The following is a 15,251-nucleotide window of genomic DNA, read 5'->3' on the forward strand; positions in this document are numbered from 1 at the left end:
CCCGATGCAGGGCTCAAACTCACAGACTGCGAGATCATGACCTGGGCTGAAGTCAGCCGCTCAACCAACTGAGCCACCCAGGTGCCCCAATAATTGTAGTGTTTTAAAGATGGATTATATGACTCATATTGTTGGGACAATTGGTTCTTTACATCCTAATTGCATATCACACAACAAAATAAGTTTCAGGTGAATTAAAAAACTAAAAGTATAAAAAATAAATACTATGATAATGCCATAACAAAATATATGTAAATATTTACATAATGTTGAGTGGGAAAAACATGTCTAAAAATGATACCAGAAGAAGAAATTCAAAAGGAGAAAAATAAAACTTTAGATTTTATGAGAAACTTGATTTTCTAAAAATTTTAATTGAAGACAAAATGAAAAGATTGGAAAAATACCTACATCATACACAAAAAGGGTTAATATTTTTAGAATATAAAAACCTCTTACAAATGAATAAAAATTAACTTCCCATTAGAATAACGTGCATTACTTTGTGCTGGACAGTTATAAATATTTTATATATATCATTCACTTGAGCCTTGCACAACCCTACGACATATAGGAAACTTTTACAGATAAGAAAACACACATTGAGAGATTAAGTAAACACCCAAGGTTACAGAGCTGATAAGTAGTGAAGGTAGAGCCAAGATTCAAACTGTGTCACCAACAGTCAGACTCCAAAATCTATGCTACTTCTCAAAGGATATGAACAAGAAATTTATTAAGAATGAAAAAAAGGCGGGGTGGGGGAGAAGGAAGGAGAAAAGGATGGGAGGAAGGAGGGAAGGAAGAAGGGAAGGAAGTTTGGAAGGAGGAAGGAAGGAGGAAAAGAAAGAAAAAAGGAAGGAAAGGAAAAGAAAAGAAAGGAGGGGGAAGGGAAGAGAAGAAAGAAAAAAAAAGAAATGCAAATGAACAAAAAACAAATGAAAAAATATTCCATTTCACTACTAATCAAAGAAATATAAATTATACTAAAAATAAACTGCCATTTTCTGTCATATTGGCAATGGTTGAAAATGATAACAATACTATGTATAAGCATGAATGTGACAAAATAAGTATTCTCAGACACTGCTCGTAAGAGTAAACTGGTTCACATATTCTGGAGGTTATTCTGGCAATATGGATTAAATGCTTTTAAAAAGTGATTACCCCCAATTCACATTCATTTCTAAGCATTTGAACTAAAGAAATCATCAGAGATGTGTGCAAAGATTAAGCTACAAAGGAGGTTACTGCAATGTTCTTAATAATAGTAGAAAAATCACAAACCTTAACTAGAGATGATCAACTAAATTTTGAAATGCCCACAAATAGAATAGTATTCAACCACTAAAAATGATGATGTAAAAGAATAGTGTATCATGGGAAACTGTAAGTGATATGATATACTGTTAAATAAAAAAGCAGATCATAAAGTAATTGTTACCATATGATTCTACTTTTGTCTTAAAGGGAGATATAGATATGAACAGAGAAAGAAAAAGACATACAATTTTAATACTGGATATATATACAACTTGATATTTATAATGATTATAACTAGACACTAGGAATGCAGTTTTTCTTCTTTTTCTTAATTTTTGTATGTGCTTCCTAAATTTCATATATGTGATATCTGTTATTTTTGAAGTAAATAATAAAGTTTATTTAAAAAAAAAAGATGTAGGAGAAGAATATTTAATGACATGAGAAAAATGACCACGAAACATTAACTTTTAAAAAGCATCTTCCAAAATAGCATGTGCAATACGATACCATTTAAATATATACATATGTGTGTGTCTAAGTAAATAAATTTCAAGGATATAATCAGTTTAAGCATTTTGAGATATCTCTAGATGTCATTATGGAATTTTCTTTGTATATTTTCCAAATTTTCTCCAATAATCACTGTTAGGTTTTTTAATCAGAAAAAAAAAAAAGGCAGTCAGGAAGACTATATTTTACCCTTTTCCCCATTCTAATTGTTTAATGAGCCTATAATTTCTGGAAAAGCGAAAAATAACATACTGCCTTCTTATTGTCAAAACAGACACAAAAAGATATGACACTTTTTCTACTAAAAGCAAATCTCATAAATTATTAGGATATTTTATGCAATCAGAAATTTTACTTCAAATTATAAAATCTCGTAAATGTACTATATTGAGCTGCAAATGAGCCCTACAAAGCAATCAGGCAAATCTCCTTGATATGTGTCCACCTACTGATAGATAGGTAGACATAGTAAAATAAGATAATTGCAAATGGTTAAGCAGAATATTAAAAACAAATATGCAGACACTGGTCATCAATAAGGCAAGACAAAAAAAAAAAAAAACATAAGGGTCAATTATTTGGCAGTGTGGCATTAACAAAAGTCCTTGCCCAGATTCCTAAATACTTGGATTTTTGACTATGTGATCTTGAGCAACTCAATTAGTTTCACCAAGGTTTAGCCTCCTCAGCTTTAAACTTCTAGTCAAAAAAAAAAAAAAAAATTTTGAGTCTTTGACTTGAAAATTACAGTAAAAAAAAAAAGTTGATACAAATGTAAAAAATTTTCATACGACTAAGCTAATATAAACCCTGCAGTACCTCCAAAATTAGCATCTACCTAATTAAAGATAGATGAAGGTGGTAATAACAAGAGACAAAAAGATAATTTTTTTTAAAGAAAGAAAGGAAGAAGATGAAGAGAAAAGAACTGACATCCTTAATAATGAAGAATTTCCTTCATAGGGAATCAAGGCTCAGGAAAACTTAGTAGCTTTTTTCTTATTCAGAAGGCCAGAAAAACTGGGGACCAAACTTCTGAATTTTGGCTGAGCCTCAAGTCTAACTAATCAACCAGTAGCACTTCCCCACATGGAAAAGCTGATATAGCATCAACAAATTCTTTATCAAAATCAACACTTTGTAACATTGAGAAAATTAAAGTGTTGTAATCTATAAATGGGCTGGCCTGCTCTGTTAACACTTTATCCAAATTGGACACTGTGTTTAAAAATATATTCAAAAAAAGTCTCTCTTTACCTCTGCTACAATTTTTTAAGTCATATATGTTTTCTTCCCTCTCTTAGATAGTTTGCTTCTTCTTATAATTTTGCATATGAGATTTATACACATTCTTCATGGAAATATGCATAATATGGTCAGTTTCATTTTTCCCTCTAAGAGAGAAAAGATGCTTTAAATGTTTTATTTTTGAGTACAAAGATCTCCAATCCTTTACACTAACTTTCACTGACTTTCCATTCCCTTCAAATTTCACCTTCTCTCATCTCCTCCTCCAATCCAAATACACACATACATACAAACGCACACAGAGGCACACACAGGCACAATGCCAGACTTTTCAAAATAAATATTGAGAAATAAAATCACCTGAGGATAACAAAGTTGTAAGCTGTTTTTTAGAACAAAACAGAACAAAATTTTTTAAGGTAATAAGAAAAGCATTAGGCATTCTAATCAAAGTCTGGTATTTTTTTCTCTAGGCCAGTGTTAATTATCCAAAATAATAAATGACCATTACAATAAGCTAAGTCTCACAGTTAATTATTATAAAAGAAAAGCAAAAGTCTTTGCCTATCAAAATGTTATTTTTTACTTATTGCAGGTTTTCTAGATATTTCAGGGCTGCTTCCCTCCAAACCATCATTAAGCCATCCAATAAACACCTTTCTCAAACACAGTCTTTAGCTCTTAAATAACAACATACTTGGCACCTAAACACATAAAGAACAATCTACATGTTTAATCAAATACCTCAGCTTCAGAAGTTAGTGTCTCCCCTCTGTCCTTTGGTGGCCACAGTATCCTCATTGGAAGCCTCAATTACTGTCATTATTTCTAATTTGAAATCATCCTCTACCTCCACACCCTTCCACGAAGAAAACATGGCTTTTATCTTTCTCATGCACATGCACACCGTAGCAGGGGTGGGTGGGTTGGGTAAAAGAGTAAATTGCCATTTGCAACTTTTTTTTTTTAATAAAATAGCAAATAAACAAGGAGTCCTCTTGTTATTGGATACTAACGCACATTCAACCCTCAAGTCAGCAGCTGAACTACAATGTTACCCTATTTGCCCAATGTATCATATTTTCAAAGCAGAGAAAACTTCACAACTTGGAGTAAAATTTTCTGAAGGTAAAGAGATGCTATATTGGATACCTCACATGAAGCTTGTGTCCATTCTAAATAAAATACAGCAACTTTAGATGTTTTGATGCTTAGGTCCAAAAAATGGATCTAAAATGAAGTTACAGAGTTCATCAGAAGGTCATTATCAAGTTCAGGGAAAGTCTTAAGGGAGGAGAAAGGGAATGATAGAAAACATTATTAGGTTATTTGTAAAGTGAAAAATAAAACATTTTGATAGGCAAAGACTTAAGATTATTAGCAGTTTTTACAGAACTCTAAGATTTGGAAAATGGTTAAAAATTTAAATTAAAGTAACAATAGCTAACACTTGTAAAGCACTTATGCAATAAGCATGATTCTAATTGCTTGACATATATTAACCTATTTAGTTCTAAAATAAACAACCCAAATATGAGTATTATTATGTATTATTATCACTATCCCCAATTTACATATGAGAAACTAGGCACAGAGAAATTAACTTGTGCAAGATTATACTAGGCAGATAAACTTTAAAGACCAAGTTATTGACCACCACTTAACCTCTTAACTACCATTAAAAATTCTAATTGAGGTTTTCTGCTCCTTGAAATGACCCCTTCAGTTCATGTATAATTTTATACACACACACACACACACACACACACACACACACACACACACACATTGAGATTAAAACCTGTTTCCCCAAGAAGTATAGCTATGGACAATCAATACAATGGTGTTTTGGCTAATTGCTAAATTAACTCTTACATAATTTCATAAATCAGTACTTTTGATACAGGAAATCTAGCAAAGAATACACTCTTGATTCTATGAATTATGAAAAACAGTCTTATTTAACAATCATAAGAATTGTCCCTTCCTTGGTAGATATTTGTTAACTTCATTCTGTTAGGATTAATCTGGCTTGAATATTGAATTGCTTAGACACTTTTCCACACTTGAATCACTACATTGCTCAATAGATTCCTTGTATAGCAACATCCCTATTATAGAGCAATGAGGAGAATTAGAAACTAAGCAAAACCCAAAACAGATGTCTCAAGGTAATACACTACAGCTTATTTACTTATTGAAAGGAGCCTGAGCTCAGAATCTATTGAGTCTTACTTGAGACATAATTATAGCACTTTTAATTATTTCAGGGGCACGTCCTCAAATCCTGAGTCTACTACTTACTAGTAGTATGATCTTGGGCAAGTTACTCAACTTCTCTGACACTAGGTATTTTTTCTGTAAAATAGTCCACCTCTCCGGAATACTGCAGGAATAAATTCAACTGACATGGTATATATAAAGTTCTTAGCGCAGAGCCTGGCATGTAGTAAGTGCTCAATAAATGACTCTTTGTTATATAAATAAACATTGAACCAATAACAATTTTTAATGCTTATTTATTTATTTTGAGAGCTAGAGAGAGAGAGAATCCCAAGCAGGCTCCTCATCGTCAGCACAGACCCCGGCACCAGGCTTGATCTCACAAACCGTGAGATCATGACCTGAATCGAAATCAAGAGTCGAACACTGAACCTACTGAGCCACCCAGGTGCCCCAAACCAAGAATAATGTAAAAACTTGTGATAAATAGCAATAATTCATGTGAAAGCATCTGCACGAAGTGCTGTATAACAAAAAATAACTATAAAATGTTAATTTTCTCTCTCTTCTTATCAGCCCATAGCTGAATAGAAATAGCAGCTTCTAGGAGTATAGAAGGAGATGTAGTATTACTGGAGGCAAATACGTCAATTACAGAGAAATGACAACTTACAGTCTGGAAACAAAGTCAAAGGCAGGAAACCCAAAATGCAGACACAAGAACTCAAAGAAGTACAGCACTTTAGGGGCCACTCAATATAGAGATAAGTAGCCTTAACAAACCCTCATCTCAAGGAGTAGCTCAGGAATCAGATGTTCATAATGATAACTCTGAGCCATCAAGACAAGCTGTGAAGAAATTCAACTTAAAAATTATAACTCAAAACTAGATATGATATAACCTCAACTATGTAGACATTATACCAAAATTTTAGCAGGTGCTCTATCTCTGGTAATGGTGATTTTAAACATATTCTTCATTAATGTTTCTATATTTTCTAAACAATAAACTATTTAGGAAATCAGAACATACAAGTAAATTGTAAAATTAATGTTGGTTGCTTAAAGAGACAGTCTTTAGAAATCTAAGAAATATACGAATGTGTAATAGAGGAAATAACTCATACTATATTGAGCCCCTTGTTCAAATACCTTACATTGATCCTAGGACATTAACGGTATTACAAGAATATGACTGGTGTGAAAAATGATTAAATGTTGAGAATAAGCTCACTTGAAAAAGAAAAATGCTAAAAGATTCATCTTAGAGGTACTATTTTAAATAGCAGTCAATATCAACACAAAGCTTATAACAAGAACCACATATGATTACCTCTATCGTTGCTTGCAACAATTCTGACACACCCTCATTTTTAGGTTAAAAAAATGTTTAAACAACTCTAGGAAAAGAACAAAATAAACTGATAAAGGGGAAAATTTTCAAGAAGCATACTCAAGTGAAATGCACTTTTTACCTTCTGAAATAGAAATTAGAATCCTCTGGGCAAATTTAGCTATTACTAGTAGTCACGGACTCTGCATAGCTGAAAAGAAAGAAAGAAAAGGTCGCAAGCAGCACAAAAAGCAAATTAAATTATCAGAATGAACCTATGGCAAATTTTTTCTTTCTGATCTACAGTGTATATCTCTTTGGAACTGTCCCACTGAATACCACATACAACTAGCAGAAAACATGCCAGAAAGCTGTATAGCAGATTTTGGAGGACTGTTTTATGTAGAAAAAGTGCTTCTTCTCCAGAAATATATATCACTTCACTGTTTTTTCCCCTAACTTAGAGCTTTAGAAAGACAAAAGTAGAACAAATAGGACCAAAGCACTGGGACACTGGAAACTCTCAATTACTTTTATTGGTCTTATTAGCAGCAGTAATAACTCAATAATAGTAGAGTGCTAACACAGATCTGAGATGGACTAAATTAAACACAGTTGCACAGTTAATCTATAGCAAAATCAGGACTGGGATTTAATTATGTGCTTCCCCACTTCCAATTAATATTCAGTTAACTCTTTCCATAATTTCACCTAAAACTTGGTATCTCCAGATCTAATTGGTGCTTGATCTGATTCAGCTGTGACTATTTCATTTCTTGGACTCCAATTTTCAGTGGGCTATAGGCAATGGACACTATTAATACAAGAGGCATTCATATTTTGTAATAAAGGAGGGTAGGTCTAAATCATACGTGTAAATTGTTTTGTTTGAAAACACACAAAAAAGCTTTCTCTCAGTAGTGTCAGTATTTTCATGTCTTATTTCTATCACTTAAATATACAAGTAAATATAATATTAAATATTTCCATCACTGGTTACTTTCAGTAAACAGAAAGGTAAAGAAAAATAAAACAAATAACTGTATTATTATGTTTGGATATATGTTAATCAACTTTTAAATTGGATACACCCAAGTCTTAGAAATGCAAACTCCTGTGATCACAAGAGATACTGACTTTACCATGGTGTTTAAAGGAAAGAAGGGCATAATAAATAAGTTTCTGGTACTGATTCATTTTCTGCTCCTTTGAATTAACTAATGCTGTGGAAATCTCAGGCAACTGCTTTAGCATTTGTGACTGAAATGAGTCCAAAGGAGAAAAGTATGTAGAACATCATTTAATTAAAATTTTGAATTTTTTTCTCTCCCACTTACTATCATACTAGCTATTAGTCATTCAAACTAAAAGGACTGTTTCATGTTTGCTGCTGTCAAAGCAACCACATTAGGCCACTTCAATATCTTCAGAGATGTGTGGTGTCTGGAGCCATATTGTTCTCTGGGATCAGTCCCTTCAGTATGCAGCTCTCAAGCTCCTGACCTTATTTCAAAGCTATCTTTGGCAAACTCAAAAACTCATAGGAAGACTCTGCTTATATTGGTATACATTTAGCTCTTAAGGAATGATGGTGGAGTTTTTTTTTTGTCCTCATACATGTGGTTTTGTATTTAGCTTGGGGAATAGGGTAATAATGATAGTTGGAGGCAAAAATCCATTCTACTTTAATAATTTTAATGCAATGCAGGAAAAGCAAAACATAGAAAAGTTTACTTTTCAAATTCTAAGTTAAAGATGCCACATTGGGAAATCTTTTTTTTTTCTACCTGAATTATAGTCCTAAGACATTAAATCTGATCATGTCACTCTCCTGCTTAAAAACCTTTGTTATTTCCAATCTATAAAGAACTTACCAAATTCAACACCCAGAAAACAAATAATCCAGTTAAGAAAGGGGTAGAAGACATAAACAGACATTTTTTCAAAGAAGACCTACAAATGGCTGACAGACACATGAAAAAGTGCTCAACATCACTCATCATCAGGGAAATACAAATCAAAATCACAGTGAGATATCACTTCACACCTGTCAGAATGGCAAAAAATTAACAACTCAGGAAACAACAGATGTTGGCAAGGATGCAGAGAGAGGGGAACCCTCTTACACTGCTGATGGGAATAAAAACTGGTGCAGCCACTCTGGAAAACAGTATGGAGGTTCCTCAAAAAGTTAAAAAATAGAACTATCCTAGGACCCAGCAATTACACTACTAGGTATTTAACTAAAAGATACAAAAATACTGATTCAAAGGGGCACATACCCCTCAATGTTTATAGCAGCATTATCAACAAGAGCCAAATTATAAAAAGAGCCCAAATTCCCATCAACTGATGAATGGATGAAGAAGCTATGGTATATGTATACAATGGAATATTACTCAGCCATTAAAAAGAATGAAATCTTGCCATTTGCAGTGATGTGGATGGAGCTAGAGTGTATTATGCTAAGTGAAATAAGTCAGTCAGAGAAAGACACTATGATTTCACACATATGTGGAATTTAAGAAACAAAACAGATGAAAATAGGAGAAGGAAAGGAAAAATAAGAGAAAAACAGAGAGGGAGGCAAACAATAAGAAACTCTTAACTATAGAGAACAGAGGGTTGCTGGAGGGGAGGAGGCAGTTGGGCTAAATGGGTGATGAGCATAAAGGAAGACACTTGTGATGAGCACTGGGTATTATATGTAAGTAATGAATCACTAAATTCTACTCCTGAAACAAACACTATACTATATGTTGTATGTTAACTAACTTGAATTTAAATAAAATCTTGGAAGAAAATAATCTACTTTGTCATTTCCTCATAACCTACAGAAGAAATTCCAAATTCCTATTAACATCTAATTCCAAAGCATCTTTCTAATCTCATCTTCTGACAGTCAAATACACTTAATAACTTTAGACTTAAGACTTGATCTTTATTCTCTGTTGATTGTTCTTTAGTCATCTTTGCCCGATTTCTGTTCCCAGAGCTTACAAGATTTTTCTCATTTTATGGTCCTCAAAAAATTCTGTTCCCTGTTAGCTCTCCTCTTCACCAAATTATTTCTACTCATCTTTTAGGTCTTGGTATTAATCACTAATCACTAATACATAGTCACCATCCTTGATCACAAACCAGTTTAGGTCTCCTTTTCCCTTCATGATATTTATTATCTTATAGTTAAATATTTACTTAATGTTTCCTCTTCCTTAGACTGTCAATGTTTAGAGAAAGGAATAACATACATTTTAATTCACCACTGTATTCCTAGCCCAAACATACTCGGCATTCAATAAATATAGGAGATTCTCTCACTACTCTCATTATCCAAATATTATTCATCATATGAAACTCCAAAATTATACAGGAAGCAAAAGGCACCAAAAATAAAAACGCTCTCTAATGACTATCAATGACTTAATATTTATAAAATTAATCTTCACTCAAACATCCCTCACAAATTTATTTAACATGTATCTCACCCATTTGGGTCAATTTCTTCATTATCTTTGATAATGTGTGCTCAGTTGTTTCTTTTTTTTTTTTAATTTTTTTTTTTAACGTTTATTTATTTTTGAGACAGAGAGAGACAGAGCATGAACAGGGGAGGGGCAGAGAGAGAGGGAGACACAGAATCTGAAACAGGCTCCAGGCTCTGAGCTGTCAGCACAGAGCCTGACGCGGGGCTCGAACTCACGGACCGTGGGATTGTGACCTGAGCCGAAGTCGGACGCTTAACCGACCGAGCCACCCAGGCGCCCCTCAGTTGTTTCAAATGTGTCTGCACATTGAAAACACATGCAGCCTTTAAAAAATAGTGATTTCTAGGTCCCATTCCCTAAGATTAATTTAATTGGTTTAAGTGCAGCCTAAGAATAGGAATACTTTTAGAAATTGCCAATTGTTTTCAGTTAAGTTTGAGAATCAGGCTGGCCGACAGATGAATATTTCATTGTGGAATAATGTAAATAATATTCAAAGTAAAAATATGTAGTGACTGCAAAGTGAAACTGCAAATCTTGCAAAGATGCTCATCAGAGAAGAAATACAGCATTGGAGAACAGAAAAAATTAACAAATCAAGACTTTGCAATGAGACTGTATAGAAACCAAAGAGCCAAAAATTGGCAGGAACAACAGTTGATATGGTAGATTATTCAAAGATAATGAATTGAATATAAAAAAATAAAGCAGGGGAGCCTGAATGGTTCAGTCGGTTTAGTGTCTGTCTGACTCTTGATTTCGGCTCAGGTCATGATCTCATGGTTTGTGAGATCGGGCCCCATGTCAGGCTCTGCACTGACAGCATGGAGCCTGCTTGGTATTCTCTCTCTTCCTCTCTCTCTCTCTCTCTCTCTCTCTCTCTCTCTCTCTCTCTCTCCACCTACCCTGCTCTCTCTCTCTCTCTCTCAAAATAAATAAACATTTAAAAATAATATAACAAAAATAAAAAGATAAAGTAAAGTCCTTAGGAAATTTTCTTTGCAAAAATAACCCCCACTTGTTATAATGGTACCACAATATTAAAAGTGATGGTGCTATCACAATATCTGATGTGAAAAATTACTCTTAAAAAACATGCAGTTGGGGTGCCTGGGTGGTTCAGTCAGTTAAGCGTCAGACTTTGGCTCAGGTCATGATCTCACAGTTCAGGGTTCAAGCTCTGCATTGGGCTCTGTGTTGACAGCTCAGAACCTGGATCCTGCTTTGTATTCTGTCTCTCTCTCTCTCTCTCTCTCTCTCTCTCTCTTTGTCCCTCCCCCCCCCCAAAAATAAATATAAACTTAAAAAAAAATTTTTTTAAACATGCAATTAATTCCTTCTTCTAAGAATTAATGCACATTTAGAATTACAAATAAAATGCTGCCAATTAGGGGCGCCTGGGTGGCTTGGTCGGTTAAGCATCTGACTGCGGCTCAGGTCATGATCTCACGGTCCGTGGGTTCAAGCCCCGCGTCGGGCTCTGTGCTGACAGCTCGGAGCCTGGAGCCTGTTTCAGATTCTGTGTCTCCCTCTCTCTCTGCTCCTCCCCTGTTCATGCTCTGTCTCTCTCTGTCTCAAAAATAAATAAACGTTAAAAAAAAAATGCTGCCAATTATATACTTATTTTTATGAATTGTAGTTTTAATTTTTTAAATTCAGTCAAAATAAAATCATTCTTCCCATTGTTTACCTTGAAATTTTTATCTCCATCCACTTAGTATACTAAAATATAAAAGACCTTGTATTATGTGACCTTGCCAAAGGTGCATATTAGAGACAGTTCTACTTTTTTCCTTTCATATTTTTATACTGTTTCATTTCCTTGCCTCATTACAATGGTTAGGACCTCTGACACAATGCCAAACAGGATGAAAGAGCATGGGCTTTAATTATCTTGCTCTCTATCATGGAAAAAAAAAAACATTAAGTATTTCACTATTAGATATGATGTTTGTTAGGTTTAAGTTTTTCAAAGATGCATTTTTCAAATTTAGGAAGTTACTTTCTATTACTAGTTTGCTGAGAGTTTTTAATTATGAATGGGTATTGTCACGTATTTTTTCTATATTTATTGAAGTGATCATATTCTATTTCTCATCTATTATGTTAATATGGTAAGATTTTCTAAATGTTAACTCAACCTTGCATTCCTGGGCTAAACCCTACTTGATCATGATATACTATTCCCTTTTTATATTTCTGGATTTAATTTGTTGATGTTTCATTAAAATTTTTTTGCATCTATGACCATGAAGAATATAAATCTAAAATTTTCCTTTTTTATTATATTTTTTACGTTTAGTAATTGGATTATGCTGTCCTCATGAGGTAGGAATTGTTCTCCCTTCCTCCATTTTTTAAAAAAAAGTTCATGTAAGATTGGCATTATTTCTTAAATGTTTGATACAATTCACCAGTGAAACAATTTGGGTCTGTAGTTTTCAATAGAAAGTTCTATTTTTTTAATTAAAAATTTCAATTTATTTTATAGCTAAGGTGCTATTTATGTTTTCTGTTTCATCTTGTGTCAGTTTTAATAGGTTGTATTTTTCAAGGAATTATCCATTTCATCTAAGCACTAAAATTCTTTAGGCATAAAGATTTTCATAACATTTCTTTATTGTATTTAATCTCTAGAATTTTGTAGTGATAATTCTTCTTTCATTCCTGCTATTCATGAGCTGTGGTCTATTTTTTTTTTTTTTACTCCTTACAAAAAACTAAATAAATAAACTTTACCTATAAATTTTTCTTGTTTTCGGTAGTTTATTATAAAGTGCCTAGGTGCACTTTTCCTTGCATTTCTCCTGCTTGGGGTTCACCAACTTCTTAAATCTGTAAATTTATATCTTTCAACAAATTTGGGAAATTTGGGCAATTATTTCTTCAAGTGTTTTTTCTGCCCTGATATTGCTCTCCTTTTTTCCTGGGACTTACATATGTTAGATCTTATAATATTGTCCCACATATCCCTAATCTTGTATTAATTTCATTTCCAATTTTTTTATGTTCTTTGAATTGAATAATTTCTGTTGATGTATTTTCAATTTCACTGACTTTTTCCTCTGTGATCTTTACTGACTGGCCCATCAAGTTATTTTCTTATTACAGATACTATATTTTTCAGTTTTAAGTTCCTATTTGGTTCTTTTTGTAATTTCTCTCTCTTTCTGATAAAATGCCCTATTTTTTTCCACACTTTTCTGATTCTTCATGTGCTGAGTAATTTTGTATTATATCTTAGATACCATAACCATTATGTCATGGAAACCAAAATCTTTTATAATTCTCTAAAGAGTGTCACTTGAGTTAGTTTTAGCAAGAAGCTTACTTGCTTAGACCCAAATTGCATATTCCATCTTACTGCAGTGGGAAACAGCTCAAATATCTGTTTAGTTCTTTTAGGCTTACCTGGGCTTCTTAAAGCCTGTCATGTGCATGAATTGCTTGGGGATCAGAGACTGGGGCAAAGTTTATACATAGAATTTGGGGTTCCCTTTCTGTGGCTCTTTCTTTTCCAGAATTACCTCCTCACTTCTCAGTAGCTGTGGTTGCCCCAAAGTCTGTTCTGGTTCTCCACACCAAAAAGACTCTTGATTTTTCTATTGGAGTTTTATTAGCCTGGCACAGACAAGGGCCTACCTTCATGATGGAAACCTTAAAAATGACCACCTTACCCCATAATCCTTCCTCCTTTCTTCCAAATGCTATCTCGCCTCAAGATTTAGCTTGTTTTGGTTGCTCTCCAGTATCTTCAGATAGTTGTTTTTTGAGTTTTATCCAGAGTTTATAGTTGTAACTCCCACTCAATTTTAAATGGGTTAATTAAGTGCCCTTTTCTCACTACCAAATATCCTGATAATAAAAACTTTTTGTATTGCATTAAAGAATGATTAAATGACACCATTTAATCACTCCTCCATGCCTTTGCATATTCAGAATACTTCTGCCTACAATGTCTTTAATTCTCAAAACCCTACCAAATAGAAATTTTCTATTCCCATTTACATATTTAAGAACACAGTCAAGTTTTGCCATCCTCTAAGTTTTAAATACCTAAAATTTCAACTAAGAATATTTAAATTGGAACTAACTCAGATGTCTGTCAATATAACAATATAACATAGTATAATATACTACATAGAAGAAAATAAGGTAAAGCTATATAAATTGACAGAGGTCTAAGTTGTAATTTTAATGAAAAAAGGATATGTAAAATATAATATGTGTAAAAGGGAGAAGTATTACCTCACACAAAATAAAACTGAATACTTCTATGTAATTGTGTATAGTTGTATGTGATCATATAGAAAGAGGTCTGGAAGAATACAAACCAAATTAAGGAGAGCAATGATGTTTGGGAGGAGAAATAGAACTTAGGGTGGGGAGAGACATTAAGGAAAATTTCCTTTACATTTTTCTTGCCAATAATTATTTATTGAATATTTAATAATTTCCTGCTGTATGCCAGGCACTATTCCACAATAAGAAAGTATTCATGGTTTACTTGTATAATTTTAAAATATTTTTAATTTTTTTAATAAGAATGTAAAACCTCACTAAGGAGAAATTGAAATAACAGAAAATCTCTGAGATGCTTAAAAACATGATCCTTTATCTTGTCAGTGTACCAGAAGCTCAGGAGCCTTTTAAGTATAAGTAAATGAATTTAGTGTTATTTTTAAATCTGTTCTCCTCGAGATAAAATTCTTCTCCAGATCCGGAACCAATGAAGAAACAAACTGATTTATCTTTTTCCCCCTCATAATACATTCCCATTCTCTTATGTCAATTTTTCTGAGGTTTGGGGATGGCAAGTGAAGTCTAAAGTTTTTCTTTGGGGTAATTTCAGGCACCAAATGGCTGCCACCAGATAAAAATACACCAATTTTCTTATTCACATACTAAAGTAAGCATGACTGAGGAAAGTAAATCTGGCCTTTATGAACTTCATTCTTTCTTCACATAATCAAGGAATATGTCTTTGTCCCTTATGCTGTTGACTCTCCTCCTTTTCTTAGCCAGTTGATACATAGACGAGATCTTCTTTTAAACTTCAATTCTAAAATAACTTGTTTAATTCAACAGTTGAATCTTTCTCCCCAATTCCTTTTTAGAAACAAGGCCTTTACTACCTCAGCAAGGAAGCCCATTCCATTTTTAGACAACTGTAACTGTTACCA

General features: G+C 33.2%; 1 protein-coding gene across 11 annotated transcripts in view; it reads right to left on the reverse strand.

The window, feature by feature from the left end:
* SOX6 (SRY-box transcription factor 6) overlaps window positions 1-15,251 on the reverse strand; it is a 693,774-nt gene that overhangs the window by 398,948 nt on the left and 279,575 nt on the right. The window contains exon 1 of one of the 11 annotated variants that reach the window (XM_058688345.1): window positions 3,769-3,869. The exons of the other annotated variants lie outside the window; for them this stretch is intronic. The gene's annotated coding sequence lies outside the window, so the exon portion shown is untranslated. Of the gene's footprint in view, window positions 1-3,768; window positions 3,870-15,251 lie in introns of those variants that run through there. 11 annotated transcript variants of the gene reach the window in all.

The sequence above is a fragment of the Neofelis nebulosa genome, chromosome 10 (assembly GCF_028018385.1).
Source record: "Neofelis nebulosa isolate mNeoNeb1 chromosome 10, mNeoNeb1.pri, whole genome shotgun sequence".
Lineage (NCBI taxonomy): Eukaryota > Metazoa > Chordata > Mammalia > Carnivora > Felidae > Neofelis > Neofelis nebulosa.